Source organism: Chenopodium album, chromosome 25, assembly GCF_948465745.1.
Source record: "Chenopodium album chromosome 25, dcCheAlbu1.1, whole genome shotgun sequence".
NCBI classification, from domain to species: Eukaryota; Viridiplantae; Streptophyta; class Magnoliopsida; order Caryophyllales; family Amaranthaceae; genus Chenopodium; species Chenopodium album.
This window is the reverse complement of record NC_137858.1, coordinates 20,903,768-20,916,600: the sequence shown is the minus strand read 5'-3', so window position 1 is coordinate 20,916,600 and position 12,833 is coordinate 20,903,768.

Sequence of the window (12,833 nt, the reverse complement as noted above, 5' to 3'; positions counted from 1 at the left end):
ATTATGACTATAGGAGACCGGGGGGATGTGATTGGACTCATGATCCGGGTAACCCTAACCTTTTTCCTTCACCCGAGACCGAGGGGAGGTGGGGACGTTCAGGTCCTCCTATTCTTGATGATTGGACGCATTTCTTTGCGTTAGATTTGCTTAGGAGAGAGAGTAGGACCAAGGGGAAGAGTGCCCAGATTGCTGATGATGTGGTTCGTAGTGTTTTCTATAGCATTGGTGGGGGGAGTTCTAGTTCTACCCCCTACCACAGTGCCGAGTGAGCCTTCTTGGCTACCCTCCCTATGCTTGCTTTATCTTGCTTAGTCTTGCATGCCTTATCGTTAGGTATTAGCTTGGGGGGGGGTAGCTCATTTCTAGCTTAGGGGAATTATTTCTTTGAGGTTGTGCGTCTTATGTTTTCCCCTTAGCTTGTGGTTCATTTGGTTTTGTTTGCTTTTCTTTGCTACTGTCCTTTATCTGCTGCTGCTGCTGTTCCTATGATGTTTATGTGATGATTTCCTGATGATAGTTGTTATGTTGATTAGTTATTCTGATGATGCTCTGATGATTTTCTGCTAATAATTATATTTGCCTACTGCTGTTATGCTATTCTGTCTGTCTCCCTAATTTTTCTGATGTTATGCTGTTATGCTGCTGATTCGCTCTTTTTGTCTTCTGGTTTTGTCTGGAAGTTACTAACAATTTTCTTTGTATGTAGTTTTCATTATTTCTTTTGCTCTCGTCCGGCTCTGATGGTCCTCCTTCTATTTTAGAGATTTATTCGGTGATTATCATTTTCACTCTTATTTCTTCGCTTAGCATGGATTATCCGGTGAGACCTTTCCTTTTGCTTTCTTTTATTTTTCTTGGTTGCTTAGAATAGGATTAGTCTAGGGAAGTTGAATGGTTCGAGGATGTATGTGTTTAACACCTAGCGTGTTTGGGATCTTTTGGTGTTGTTGCCATTAAGATCACTTGTATTCGATTGGGACTTATGTGTTACATGTGCATTCTTGTTCTTTTCTTCATTTCTCGCTTCTCCTATTTCTTTGATTTTCCACCTTGATCTTTTATTTTTCTTTCCTTTATCTTTCTTTTGATTTGTTTATAATTTTGAGGCTTTTCCTTTTCTTTTATTCTCTTTTTATGATTTGGACTTCATATCACTCGACTTTTGCCTTTGAATGATTTACTTCCTAAATATTAGAGGTTTGCACATTTTGAGATTATGTTCGATTGATTTAAGAAATAATCTATGCTAAGGTAGTTGGTTAGAACTAAGAGGATCATGAAACCGGATTCTACTTGATTGTGGCACGTTGGTAGTTGCTCCCTATGGTTGATTTGATGCTAATAGTGAGTTTTTGCTACATCCGTGTGAGATTCTTTGTTTTTCAAGCCTTCGACCTATACTTGCATGAGCGGCATGGTTCCTTGACTTTAGCAAACCTAATCTTGAAACTTGGCTCATAGATCTTGAATCCGAGACCGGACCTTTTAGGGAGGACAAAGGCATATTTTCGGGGTGGTATTTTTCTATTTCTAGGATAGTATTCTTCATGTTTGTTCTATTTGGGTTTACATTTGCCTTATTGCTAAACCATTTGAGCCTTTTCCCTTCTTTTCTAGCCACATACTTAGATTCTGGGGAAATACTAGTTGATCAGCCTGATTGGCAAATAATGTCAATCAGGGGGTAGTATTGTCAATCTGCTATTAAGGATAAGGGTAAATACGTAACATTAGGGAGACGTTAACATTTACTGAAAATTGTTGACTAACGTATTCCATAGTCAAAGCAGTTAAGTTCAGTAAACACCATTAACATCACTTTACCAATTTTGAAGAACCCTTATTTTTCTACTGGAGAAACATCTTCCCTGAGACCAAGAACACGCTAGTTGTAGTTCCCTCCTTGGTACAAATTGATGTCGTTTCAAGCAATTGGGACCTTCTCTGACCCAAATTAGACAATAATTTTGTAATATCTGGCGAATTTTAATTCATACCAGCTACCATATGTGTGAAGAACTCATACCAGGCGACTCGCTGGCGGCGAATTTAATTCATACCATCTTTTACGCTTACTGAATTGGCTTATTAATATCACTGTAAGTTAATTGTTGTTGCATTTTATTTACTACTTTGGCTATTTGTTATTACAATTTGAATTCGACGATCTTCCAACAGATCTGAATGATAGCAATTGGGATGACAATGGCGATCCAAGATAGAGGGTCAAAATTTGAAAAATAATTCTTTTCAGTTTGAGTTTGATGTTAACGACGTTAATTACAACGTTAAAGGTCCCACAATAATGGCAGATATCCGTCCTTAACGACGAACAGTACAAAAGCATATAAAAATATTATGAAGTACGCCGTGGAGCCCACGAAAAGCGCTGATTTACAAAATTTTGTAAATCAGGCTGATTGCATGGGTCTGCCTCCTTAGATTCTTGAACCTTTTGTTTCTTTTTGTTCCATTTTTGGTTTTTGTGAAGCAATTGGTTATCTTTTGGAGTTGTGGTGTATAAGTTGGGTTATGGTTTAAAATGCAAGCAAGTTCGTGTTTTGTATATATTTTGTGAATAATGGCAAGTGAATATATATGAAAGAGCCGTCCACTTCTTAGAAAAAGGCAAGGACAAAGATATTGCAAAGTTCAAAAGCCGTCCAAAGTTTTAAGAGGCAAGGACAAGATTTACAAAAAGTAAAAAAAAAAAAAATAATAATAAAAGTGAAAAAAATGAAAAACCAAAATTATTTTGATGTATTCTTTTCTCCTTCTAAGCATTGAGGACAATGCTTCATTTTAGCTTGGGGAAGAAGCGTTTACGCTTTTGTGTATATGCTTGTGAATGTAGTTTTGAATAAGCTTGGGGGTATAAGGTGTATGTAATTTTGTTTGGTTTGGTGACTACTTGATTGTGATCCTAAGAATTGGCCATTCTTTTGCTTCATTGATTAGGAAAACCACCAATTTCAAATTTTAGCCTACCTACACCCTTTCTCGCCCTTGCATTACAACCTTGGGGAAAGACCTTTTGACCTAAGTGGTTGAGTCATTCATCGGAGGAGAAGAATGTGAGTTTTTGGATAAGGAGAGGGGATGCAAAAGTCAAGATGTCGAGTAGCCTAAATTTTTTTTCCATTTTTCGGTTCCTTTGAGGAAACATTGGGACGCTCACTAGAGGTTGATTTGAAGCTAGTAGGGAGAACGCGGTAAGAATGAACGGGATGAAAGTGGAGTGTGATACTTAGCTCTCTATGCTTAGCATGTTTTATTCTTTTATCAACCTTGGATATCTTGAAATGTGCTCACCTCTATTTATTTTAGAAAGTTTGTCATTCATTTGAAATGTAGTCATGGTGAAAAAGTCCCACTCGTAGAATTTTATATTTTAATTTTCTCTTTTCCTATGTTTTAACTTTGTCTTTTTGATTTGCCTCGTGTTTTCTTTATGAGAGTTATGGGTCAAACTCTTAGGACACCCTTACGAGACCTCACTCGTTCTCATAGGCGACTTTGGGGTTTAAAGGGCTTGTTGTAGCTAAAAACAACCGTGATTCCTACGACAGTGAGTCTAAGTGTACATTCCCATCTTGAGTCTTTCTTTTTCCTTTTCAAATAAGTCTTTCATCCTTATTCTTTCTTGCTTTGTTTTGCTCGAGGACGAGCAAAAGTTTAGCTTGGGAGAATTTGATGAGTGTCATTTATGGCACTCATTTAGTCTCTTTTAGGATGATTTTTCATTCTATTTTATAGCTCTTTTCCTTAGTTTTTCTTAGTTTTGTTCTTTATTTTGTTAGTTTGTGCTTTCCGTAGTTAGTTTCCTTGTTTTGTGCATTTATTTGTTTATTTGTTCTTTTTCCCTTTTATTTGTTTGTTTTCGTTTGTTTTCAGGTTATGATCGTGCTTCCAAGGATCCCCGAGCCTTCCTCCGACATTTCTCATCAAATTTGATGCCTCGTGTTCGCTTTTGGAGCTTCAAGTTTGAAGGAACGAAAGGAGCAAGTCATCAAGAGATCGGTGCACGTATGCGGTGGGGCATCATCTTTGCCACACATCCACTAAAATTTCCATTTCAAGACTGCCTACCTTAGTGTTCATCATCATCACCTAGATGAGCTCACGAGGATGAGCTAGGAAGAAGAAGGGGAAATGTGTCTTGCTGCCATGTGCGGGTGCGCACGTGCAGGGTGCGGCCGCGCACTTGGGTGATGCGGCCGCACCTGCCTGGGTCCCTGCTTCGTACCCTTTTCCCGCGGCCGCTTTTTCCCTTGTGCGACCGCATCTTCCGGGGTTTCTTTTGGACGATTTAACTAACTTCTCTGTAGTTAGTTTTACTATATATAGCTTTTTCTTCTATTTCTAGAGAGAGAATGATTAGAATAGAATCAGAATTAGTTTAGATTGAATTTTAGTTAGAGAGAAAAACTCTTGTTCTTAGATTTTTAGAGAGAGAAACTTTGGGTTTGATGATTGATGATTGAAGATTGCTACATTTGGTTTGAATTTTATCAAAGTTTGTAAGAATTCTTTTCACCCTAATTCAATCTTTTGTTTGATTTCAATTGTTTTGTTGATTGTTCAAGTTTGTTAATAGTTTGATTGATTTAGTTTGATTTCAATTGATGAATATGAATTTGTTGGTTAGATTAGCTTTAATTTTGATGTTCTTAATGGATTGTGAGTAGTTTGATTGCTAGGGTAATGGTGAAGCATGTATGAGTAATGGATTTATGTTAATTTGGGAAAATTGATTAAGTTGATGATGTGATTAAATTGGTTAATCAATTTTGTGCATGTGTGTGTTTGATTTAGGCTTGATCTCCCTAGTTATTCACACTCGATTGCATTGCAAGTTTGCATTGATACGGACAATTGATTTATGGCTTGCATTTACACGATTGAGGTGTCTTGTGATGTTTCCTAGCTAGAGTTTTTCGTAGTTGACACTAGTTAGACCTCTAGGAGAATAGCTTGATATGCTCTATTGGTTGTAAAATTGATCTTCCCTCACATTGCTTGACTTAGTCGATTGACCTCCCAAATTGATTGAATTCGTTATGACTGCATGTGGATCCCGAACACTAGCACCTATACATTTGATTTCATCTAGCTTACTAGTTGTGTTTGACCTAGTATAGAGTTTACACCTTATCATTAGATTTAGGAGTAGCTTAACTATACGCAATAAATAATAGCTCACCATTCCTTTGGGTTCGACCCTTGACTTACTATATACTAGTATAGGGTGGTTAAGCGTTTATAAACTTTGTTTGACCTTGGGTAGTGGTTAGCCCCAACGACCTAGCTTCGACCCTCAATCAATGTCTCCCTGGTTTCCCGATTTTCTTGAATTCTATTTTCGGCTTCTTACAAATACGTTTTTAACTGATTTTTTAAAGAAACTTTTAGAGACATTAATTGTCTCATAATTTTAGCTTAGTTGAGAGTTTTTCTCTCTAGTTTTAGGGTTAATTTAGGAGTAGATTAAGAGAAAGAAAGCTTAGATTTCAATGGAAAATTTAGATTTTGAAGAAGCTATTTGTGGATTCTCTTCTCATCTATTCAAGATATGCTAATTTTCTCTCCTCTTTAATTCTTTAGTTAATTTCATGTTTGTTTTACTTAATTTTGATGTTTGTTTCTTGATTAGTGTAATTGTTCTTCGTATTTTGTTGATTCTTGATTTCTTAGTTGTTTGTTGATTTGATGATGAATTTTGAGTAGCTGTTTGGCTTAACGAGGATTAATCCAGGACCTAGTTTTCCCCTTGTAAAAATGGCGCCGTTGTCGGAGAACAGTGTCTATGCTTGAGTGTTTTTTATTGCTTGAGTCTAGGTCTTGTATATATGTTTCTCTTATTTGATTTTTATTTGTTTTCTTTAAAAAAAATATGGCAGGTACCTCATTTCCTCAATATGATAATGAGCCTATTTGTGAATCTTTCAATAAACTTGAGGGAATTCTTGATTATAATTGTTGTAATCTTTGGGTGGTTTATGAGATTTGTTATTTTGGTTTGAATGAGAAAACTAGGGATATAGTTGAATGCATGCATGATGTTGAGTTTATAGTATTATCAATTGATGAAGTTTGGGATTTTTATGTTTGGTTTGCTTAAGATGTCCATAATAGGGTAATTATGTTTCTAATATAGATGTACAATGCCTTGATTCTTCTAATATTAGCATGAATTCCCATGAATTGTCATATGATCCCATGATTGAACCTAGGATTAATTCTTTCAAATCTTTTTCCCCTATTGCTCATGATGATGAGGTACACGGTCAAGTTGATGCTAATGGTGTGTAAGGCAAACCTGTCGTCAGGCGGTGCATGGGATTTTAACATGTTTTCCACACGGAATCCACTTCTCAGTATAATAAGCTGTAGAATCCGTGTTTAGGGGTAAAATCGTATTTTCAAAAAAACACTTATTTTGTCCTGAGTAAAACTCTAAAACATAATCATCAATCCTAATTCCATTAGGATTTAAGGGAACCTTCTAGACAATTCTAGAAGACTATAATCAATCCTAATAGCTTTAGGAGTGATAATTAATAATAGGCCCTCCTCTTGATCAGCTTAATGTTAGTTATATAAATGTGGATTGAATTATCAAATAAGTTGCTCGTATAATTTTATCAACCGTTTCAATAATATGGTTATGTAAGAACCAAATAGGGCCCAGTTTAGTATTTTGGCCATAACTTCCTCATTATTCATCGGAATTGGGCTTATAATATATCATTGAAAATCTCTTTGCGAGCCCTATATATTTAACTACACCATTAATGGACCCTTGTCGTGGACCAAATTAAACTGGACTGACTATTTTCATAAAATAGAACAGGATTCGAAAATAGAAAGAAAGAATTAAATGAAAACAACCGTAACACTAGACTTTTCACACTTTCACTTCGTTCGATTATCATTCGACGCCAAAGGTATTCATCACTGGGTTTGGTTTTAGGGAGACACAAATGGGTGTCTACAGAAGCCCTGACTTTGACTGAGTTTGGAGAAACTTAAGTTTCGAAAACAAAAGTCAATGTAACGATAGGGACGAAGAATGATTCAGAACGTTCTGCGATCCTAAATCATTCTTGGAACGCTGATACCTGCAAACTAGCGTTAGTTAAACAGATATAAGAGTTAAGAAACACATATCTTGCACCATCGAGCACACGTCTCTAAAATAACTGAATTGTTGCTGCATTTTGTGACGACTTTCACAGTGCCTCGTGAACGCCATCTGAAGGTAACATTGCTCCGCTATCTTCACTTGTTTGTGACAATAACATTATTAAAGGTGACTGTGCCTCGCCCTCTTCAGGGTTGAGGCATTACCTCGCCACGGCTGTGCTTCGCCGCTATAGACAATCTCCTCCATACCTCGGGACATCGTCGAAGGTAACCGTACCTCGTCATCATCTTCAAGTTGTGACAGTACCTCGCCACGGAAGTGCCTTGCCACTATAGACATCCTCTCTGCTTCGGGACATCGTTGAAGACCGCCGCTTGTAGCTATCTTCAATTTCATAGTGATATTTTTCCGAGGAAAATTATCGAAGACCATTGCTTGTCAATCCTCAGTGCTCCGCTTGAATATTTGTTGTTGTGCCAGTACCTCAGTGCATTTATGAACGAGCCGTTACCTTGGCGCTTGTGCTTCTTTGTGAACCATTACTTTAGTGCTTGCGATGAGCCAATACTTAAGCGCTTTAAGCTAAGTGAGACGATCTTTTGTCAAGTCAATCACTTACTGCAATTATAATCAAGCCGACTACTTAATAATGTCAAATTGCTTATAGGGGCTAACTGGCGTACAGAGGAACCCAAACTGCTGCATGAGGTCCGCATAATCATTTATGGGGGCCATATATTTTGTCGCCGCACCAGTGCACGCTGGAATCGTCTGTTGCCTCGCATTTAGCTGATAAGTGACTTTTATGTCACTTTTAGGGGTGTTTTTAAAGTCGATTTCCGGCTTATTTTCCAATAATTTAGCTCCTCTTATCATTTATTTCTACTATTTTCTTATTCTCGTCTTCTGTCTTTTATATGAGTATTTTGGTATTTTTTAGTGTTTTTAGTTTATTTTCATAGTTTTTGTTAATAATTTCTCTTTTCTCTCATTTTCTTATTTATTCTACTTTCGTATTTTATTTCTATCTCTTGTTTTCCCCCTCGTATTTTGTTGTAGGTCGTGTTTGGTGTTCCGGGTTTCAAAGTCATATCTGAATTCAAGGTCCAAGATTCGAGGCACAAAATTTGAGCCAAGCAAGCTGCTGCCCCTTGCTGCTCATTCTGCTGCCCCCTAATCATTAACCACAACACACCTTACCCTTCACCAAAACTTAACCTCCATCTCTAACCTTCGCCTGCTTCCCCACGCAAACACCACCAACAGCAACCACATCACCTCCAACCAGACTCGCTTCCACCTGCGACCACAGCCGCGCCAGCCACCCAGCCTAAACTCCTCACATCCTTCACGCGCAACCCCACAAATACAACCACAACAACACCCCAATTATCCAGTGCTCCCATATTTCACCACAATCGGCCACTAACCCACAGCTACCAAACGGCCACCTGCTCAACCCTTGCAATTAACGCACCACCGCAAACCCAAATCAACCCCATATCTCCTCTCGTTGCCCCTAAATTGCAGCAGCAATTTCCAACCATCGCAACAATCAAAAGCAGCAACAATTGCGCCAAATCAAACCACCAATTCAATCAAGCAACAACCCAAATCAGAGCAAAGGGAAAATCAATCGAGTTCGGGCAAATCAAGAAGAGTTCGGTCGAAGTAAAAGTGCAAAAACAATCAGAATCATTCGAACTTTTCTGATTTTTAGAGGTGTGGTCGAACACACCCATAAGTCTGTTGGGGTTTGGTGAGTCCGACTCACCGTGGAAACGACCCCGACCCAAGGAACCACTCGTAATTAATAAAACCATAAAGCATAAATAAACACAAGAAAAAGGAATAACAAATCATACCCTTGAAGCGAGCTTCGCCTTCTCAAAACGGGCTCTTACTTGAAAGCCTTGAGCACCGCAAATGCCGTGCCTCCAACGGTATCCACCCACAAAGGACGAACACGACTTTTAGGTATGTTACCTTGGAGTTAGCAAGGTCCGACCAAAACCCAAGTGTTAATGGAGTTTAAGAGTTTTTCCCAAAATATGGAATGCTCTTTCTAACTCCCACTCAAACAAAGAATTCTCAAGCCATGCCATGACTATTTATAAGGAAGTATGCTTTGTGAAATGCAATCATCTTTCAATGTAGGACTTTTCCCAAAAAGATCCCACATGGAAAGATTGGTGAATTCAACCCTTAGTCAAATAAACTAAGGAACAAGTAACAAGTGTCACATGGTTAGGAGTGGACCACTTTCTCACTTGGTCCCCAAGGCATTTCACATGCAATGTGAACTAACCATGTGTCACCCAACCATGAGCCCCAAGTTGGGTTCGGTTGAGCCATTTTATTTTGGCCCGTGACCATGACCCTTCACCCCGGGTCCACGGCCCCTTGCCACTTGTGACGCCACCGTGGTGCACCGCCACCATGGCGCGCTGCCACTTGGCGGCTGCCACTTAGCGACTGCCAACGTGGCTGCCATGTGTGCTGCCAAGTGTGCTGCCACATGGCATTTTTCCATGTGTGCTGCCACGTGGCACACTCCTATTGGACACTCTTTCCTTGTTACTTGAAGCATTTTCCCGTCTTGCCAAATAATCCTAAATTTTGGCTCGACATTTGAGATTCTCCGACGATCGGTTTCGACGCTCCAAGCTCGAATTTCCGACGTCTAAATATTTAATACTCGGGCGACGAATTAATTTCTTCCGAATTAATTCGTCGAGTCGGTTCGTATATTTTGCTTGGGTGTGACCCGAAGGGTTCAGTCAAGATTAAGCTGTAATAATAATTATATTAAAATTACTGATCGGAAGCGGCCTCTTCCCAGGCATTCCGATCACTTTACCTTACTGAATATATTTGCTTTCTAATAATTCAGAACCCGCTATCAGAATAATACACTTGTTCGAAGGACATCATTCCTTTCAATCTCCCACTTGTCCTTCCGAACAAGTATGCATTTAATGTATAGCCCCTTTCCTATGTCTCTTCATGAACTGCAGAGTAAGATTACTTGTCATCTCTGTTACGTCCAGAAGTGTTTCTCGAAATCCAAATTCGACTGTCAAGAAGCAGATGATTTTTAAAATCCATCTGAGCACGGCCATGCATTTTCACAATCTCGCTCTTCGAGAGGCCTTGTAAACAACAAGACATGTTCCCTATTATTAATAGGGGGACATTTCCAGTCTTGTAATGTAGCTTCTCTTACTAAGAGGACCTATCCGCCCAATATCTATCGTTATAATCTCCAGTTACGGCAGACGTTTGACGGATACCAAAAACGGACTAGTACTCAAACAAGAGACATCCCACTACTCATAGTCGAGGAAAAGAGTTCCGATAGTAATAATGAGAAAAATACTTATGACGATTTTTAAATCTCTTAAAGTATTCTCATAGGTCGATCCAGTATGGTTCTAAACCAGAACCTGTGTGACTGATTTATATCCTCATAGCACAAGAAACAGTGCTATAAATCATACTACACACTATTCTCTTATGGTCATTAATCGTCTACAAATAAATGACCTTGATTAGGGATAATTTTCGATTAAAATATTCAATGTTCACTTAATAGGTGTTTCTTTATCCAAGCCATTGACTTGATACCCTATTTTGAATATTTATTAAAATCGAATGGACTCATTATTTAATTCTAAACCACAATTAAATAGTTTCGTGGAATTTTTAGAAATATTTTATTCCACTATGAAACTTCACAATGTTTCATCTTATGATAAATGGTTTTTCCCAAATGTTTTAAGAGTAGTACTCTTCATAAAACATTCATAGAAATCACAATCATATTTGATGTGCTTGATTTCTTTCATGCAATTATGAATGTTGTCGTTCACTTATTGCATAGGTTTAGTTATAATTACTTTGCAAACCTTAGCATCTTCATTATCCACCATTTCCATAATAAGATGATAAAATTTTGAGAGTGTTAATGGATTACATGTGATTCAGGATTTATTGTCCAAGCAATGGCTCCCACTCAGTTTCATGATTTGAAACCTTCTACTTGACAAACTACAATCATCAACATTCAACAACGAATTTTTCCATTTAACATCTATCTTATTATTGCCTTTAAGGTAACAATATTCTCAACATATGTTTTAGTAGACTCTCCGATGATGCCTTGCATGGATTTCACTCCAAACGACTCACAATGATTTGGAATACTCTAATCACTTGCGATCATGGAAATTTATCTTAAATTTCCGCAAATTATACATGGATGCATATCCATGTTACCATTCTCAAGCCACGACACTTCTTGCCTCGTGCTAATAAATGGCTTCCTTACTAAGGATCTAACCCTTGTTAAGGTTTGTGCTTGCAACATCAAAATTCAAATTATATTTGTTTCCATGCGTCAAGAACTCATCCAACTACTTATCTAAGTTCTATGGCTGTTCTTGACTATAATCTAATGATCCAATACTTAGATTAATGTCGATTTGTATTATATACGTACTTCACATGCTCTAAGCGTGTAAGTCATCTGACAATTCCATATCATAGCTTTACATGATGGATTTAATTCTAGAATGATTCTCAATTTTATTCCATCCATGTGACATTTAGCTCATACAGTTACACTGAGTCTTGCCAAATTGTTCGCTATATGATATGGTTGAAAGTCTCTTACTAGAGTCTTTCTTATTAAACTTAGTACTTAGCCTAGCTTATACTTAGTTCAATCATTTACTTAGCTTCATACATATGGGTAGAAAGCCTTTTAAAGTCCTTCATGTTTAACATGGTAATTTCTTTTACTCACTTAATCATTTAATTAAGTCTATACCATAGAATTTAATTCCCAACATGTACTAAGTATCGTCTTTAGCTCGGTCTATTGTCAAAAATACTTTCAAATCTAAGCATTTAGCATTTGATAGTTGTTTCACAATAGAGTTCGTAAACTTCTTGTTGTACCATTACTTTTGCTCCCACTAAACTTCTTGTTCATCATAATTTCTATGTCTCTCCATAAGTCAATCCTCTTATTAACTTTATGAGAAAACACGTTCCAATTCCTTCATGCAATGCTTCCTTTAATCCCATGACGGATTCCATGTGCTTGCTTTCAAATCAAGCATTATTTAGATTTTCAAAACCCTTAGACTATTCCATAGTCACTTCCAAAATCCTATTTTGGGTAGGCGGTTTTGGTATATATTTTGCCATATTTCATATGTGCAATTTTGCTAGATCAATCACGAAAAGACTTAAGCATTCCAATTAGTGAATAGGTTTTTATTAAAATCAACTCCTTGAAATTAATTATATCCTTTTCAACCAATCTAGCTATGAATGCATATACATTTCTACATTTGTTAGTTTTCTCCTTGAAAACTTATTTGCAATCGATGGATCATTCATCCTTCATGCAAATTAATCAAGTTTCGAACATGATATTCAAACATGGAGTCTATTTTGGATTTTCATGGCCTCTAACCATCATTCGAAATGTGGATTTGTCGTAGCTATCTTACAAGACATTATTCCTTTGCTTGTAAGTCTTAGGTTTATTTCTAACTTAATAGAAAATTTATAGGATTCAATCCAAGCATTTGGTGAATTCTATACCTATACGGGGTAATTGCATCAAATACTGAGTTTTAAGGCGCTTTCAAAGCCCTTTTATTATGTTGAT